Source organism: Chrysochloris asiatica, unplaced genomic scaffold, assembly GCF_000296735.1.
Source record: "Chrysochloris asiatica unplaced genomic scaffold, ChrAsi1.0 scaffold00021, whole genome shotgun sequence".
NCBI classification, from domain to species: domain Eukaryota; kingdom Metazoa; phylum Chordata; class Mammalia; order Afrosoricida; family Chrysochloridae; genus Chrysochloris; species Chrysochloris asiatica.
In genome coordinates this window covers 26,328,834-26,333,354 of record NW_006408539.1, presented here as the reverse complement: position 1 = coordinate 26,333,354, position 4,521 = coordinate 26,328,834, and positions in this window count along the sequence as shown.

Genomic DNA, 4,521 nt, shown 5'->3' with positions numbered 1-4,521 from the left:
TGGGTCAGGCGCACCTTAGTCCTCAAGCTGACATCTCTGCTCTTCAATACTTTAAAAAGTTCCTGTGCAGCAGATTTGTCCAATGCAATACGTCGTCTGATCTCTTGACTGCTGCTTCCGCGAGTGTTGACAGTTGATCCAAGAAGAATGAAGTCCTTGTCAACCTCAATCTCTTCTCCATTGATAAGAATGCTGTTTATTGGTCCAGTGGTGAGGATTTTTGTTTTCATTACATTGAGTTGTAATCCATACATAAGGCTGTGCCATTTGATCTTCATCAGTAAATATGTTAAGTCCTCTTCACTTTCAGCAGGCAAGGTTGTATCATCTGCATATCTCAAGTTGTTAATAAGTCTTCCTCCAATCCTGATGCCATGTTTTCCTTCATAGAACCCAGCTTCTCGTATTATTTGCTCAGCATACATATTGAACAAGAATGGTGAAAGAACACAACACTGTCGCACACCTTTCCCAATTTTAAAGCATTCAGTGTTCCCATGCTCTGTTCGAACAACTGCCTCTTGCTCCAGGTACAGATTTCTCAGAAGTACAATTAAGTGTTCTGGAATACTCATACTTCTCAACTTTGAGGTTAGCAGCCTGATTTGCAACCACTGCGCCATCAAATATTATCGTTGTTAAGTACCATGAAGTCGGTTCTGATTATAGCAACCCTGCACAGGGTTTCTGAGGCTGCAAATCTTTACAGGAGCAGAAAGCCTTATCTTTGTCCCATGGAACTGCTGGTAATTTTGAACTGCTAACCTTGAGGTTAGCAGCACCAGATAGCACACCATTTAACAGTTAAGCATCTTTGCCTTATACTTTTCAATGCATGTCTGGTTCTTGATCCTTCAATAAACCTTTCTTTACTTCAAAGCCCTGGCCCTGAACACAGGCTGTTCATATTTAAGAAGTGATGAGGAGGCTCCTTGGACATCGTAGCCAAGAATATCTCACTGGCCTTAGTTACTGCATCTGTGAAATGAGGTTAATAAAAGTGCTTACGTTCAGGTTGTATTCAGATATAAAGGAGTTAATATATGAAAAGCAGTAAGAACAGTTTTCAATAGCTGTGTTCATTCCAAAGCAAATGCTAAGTATATAATATGATAATATATTAGAACTTTGAGGTTAGGGCCAGTTGATTTCAGTAATGTCATTCTCAAAGACTCTGATTTTCTGTGTTCCACATAATTTTTCAAGACTATAAAAACAAAGGACGAGTTTTCTTTCATCTTTTTAGTGAACAGATGCTTATTTTAGAGAGGGCTTGTTAATAAGTAAATGGCATTTAGAAACATGGTCATTAGTACATTAAGTACGTTTGCAGTTAAACCAGTCTTTTTGAGGTGTACTGGTGTGGCACTGTGGTTTACTATGCCAGACTGCAAAGCTGTTTGAACTGCAAGGTCAACAATTCAAGCTCACCAGCTGCTCCTTGGAATCCCTATACAGGGTCACTATGGGTCAGAACTGACTTGATGCCACTTATCAACAAGAACAATGCTCAAACCCTGGATATAATGTATATACAAGATCATGGATTATTGGGACTCAAAAAAAGTTGGAAAAAAATGACACCTGCCATTCTTCCCACAGCCTTCTCTACTAAGCTGGGTTTGATAATTCATTGCGATGTCTACACTGGACTCAGGTACAATACTCATCATTATGTGGCTTCTTAGGGAAGCAAACAGGGTACATTTCAAGGCCAGAAATGTTCAGGACACAGTTCCTTAAGTCAGGAGAATCCCTTCTCTCTCATGCCCACAGACAGGTATTTCAGAGCCTTGACCCAGCCTCTGTCCTGCTCTGACAAAACTCTTTTAGCGCTGCTTATAAATGCCCATAGGGCATACTGCTCCATCCCAAGCCGCAGCAGAAAGACAATGGGCTCTAACTCGAGGGTCAGCAAAACTATCTCCCCCAGTTGAGTACTCAAAGGTACCCCACACTGAAAGTCAGCTTCCTGCCCAATGTCACTTAGTTCTCTTTGCTCCATGGGCTGGGACACCCACCACTCGGTCTCATACTCTGGCTCTTGGTTCGATGGCTGTTGCTCCTTTGACACTCTTCCTGGGTCACAACTTGCTATCCCTTGGTTGAGGTTCAGTGCACAGGCGTCATAGCTCCCAAAGATGTGATCTACTCTGCTCTTCAGATGGAGATAATGGTAGTGAGATCCCCCTCCTACTCCTGGGATGGCTTGTTTTAAACCCACCTTAGAGTCCCAAGGTTTTACAGCAACAATTAAATCTGTTAAAAATCATAAAGGAATCATATCATCCTATCAGTCTTTTCTTCATGTTTCCAAACACAGACCCATCAGGAAAAGGATGTTTGATGAGAGTTACAATGATTATATGTAAAAAGCCCATATGAAGTAACACACTGCACTGCAGAAACTTAACCATAGTATGTTGCTGTTAGTTGCCATTGGGTTGTCTCTAACTCATGATGACCTTATCTTATGTATAACAGAACCAACATTTTCTAGTCCTGCTTCATCCTCATAACTATTAGTATGTGGGAGTCCATTAGGCTATGGTGTCAATCCATCTCACTGAGTGTCTCTCCTTCATATTCATTGACCTTTTACCAAAGGTAATCTAATAATCTAGTACTACTTATTGCAGATGCTTGATCTCTGGTTAGAAAGCAAATACAATTACCCTAGGCAACTTTGCAGAAAGGAAATGAGTTTTTTTCTAAGTAAGACATTCCATTGGTGTATAGTTGTAAATATTAACAAGTGTTTCTAACTGTGACTTGAACTACATTTACTGATGTCCTAGTTTTGTTCTCTGGAATCATACATATGTAAAGCAATTTTATTCCCAAATGGAAATTCTTAAAACACCTCCAATATTCTTCAGCAAGGCTGCATTGTTTCAGGTGTCATAATTATAATGCCTTCCAACTAATGAATCAACTATCTACTGAGAGATACTTTTTGATATTTTTCTCTCTTAAATTGATGTACAGCATGAGACTTGTACATGGAAAAACACAGATCTCTTATTTCCATTTGGTCATGTGTGAAAGGCCCTGAAGTATGGAAGTCAAAGGGCAAGTCCTTCTGTAGAATTGTATGTAGCATTGCAGAGGCTAAGAAGGTAATACTTTTAGGGCAGTGCCCTTTATTTGCTCATCATTTATTGCAAGCAGGACAATTCCCCCTCAGTGACCAGCACCTATCAATATCAATTGTGTTTCCAATTTTGGCCTGTGGATCTGTCAGTGATGAACAGCTGCTAGAAGCAGATGCTACCAATCCAGTTTCTATAGATATAAATGTCTTCGATGGGATTTCTCTCTGTCTTTTTTTTTTCTTTTTCCTTTTGATGTCTGAGTACCCTAGCAGTAAATTGCCTGCTATCATTTATTTTTCTATTTTTTTCTAACTAAATCTCAATTGCAGTTGAAGCTCTATATTGAATTTGATGTTGAAGCACCTCTAAAGAGAGTGTTCATTACTTTTCTCCAATCTTCCTCTCAGGTCATGGTATCAGAGAAATTAACTCTGGACTTCTCTTTTACAGCATGGATCAAGTGCTTTGTGAGAGTGTGAACTATGAACTTATCTCATAGAAATACTTCAGAATAACTGTAAAGGTTTAAACATAAAACAGTAAAACATATCGATAGATAACATCTTATTTGTTAAGTTCTATGTGTCATATCTGAGTTGGTAGCCCTGATGGTCTTAAATGTTTTAATATAGTCTGTATTGTTGTTTTTGCTAAGTGTGGTGGAGTTTCTTCCAACCCATAGCAACTCTGTATAGGGTTTTCAAGGAGAAGCTGGTGAGCTTGAACCCCTGACCTTGTAGTTCAAATGACTTTGCAGTCTGATGCATTAGCCCACAGCACCATGTTGTTGTTGTTGTTATGTGCCGTGGAGTCGATTCCGACTCATAGCGACCCTACACAAGATTTCCGAGGCTGTAAACCTTTACAGGAGCAGACCGCTTCATCTTTCTCCTGCGGAACTGCTGGTAATTTTGAACTGCTGACCTTGCGGCTCGCAGCCCGATTCATAACCACTACACTATCAGAGTTCCTTCTATATGACTATATATATATATAACATACATAGGGTTATATATGTGTATATATATGTATATATATTACATATATAGGGTTATATATATTATGTTATTGTTGTTGTTAAGTGGCATTGAGTCAGAACTGACTCACTGCAACCCCATGCACAGCAGAAAGAAACAATGTCCGATCCTGGGCCAACCTCACTACTGCTGCTACACTTGAGTCCATCAATGCTGCCACCTGGCCAATCCATCTCGTTAAGGGTCTTTCTCTTTTCCTCTGACCTTCCATCTTACCTAGCATGATATCCTTCTCTAGTGACTGTTCCCTCCTGAAAATATGTCCAAAGTATGAGAGACGAAGTGTGGCCATCTCGGCCTCTAAGGAGCACTCTGGCTGCACTTCTTCCAAAACAGATCTATTGGTTCTTTTGGCAGCCCATGGCACTTTTATTATTCTCCTCCAACAC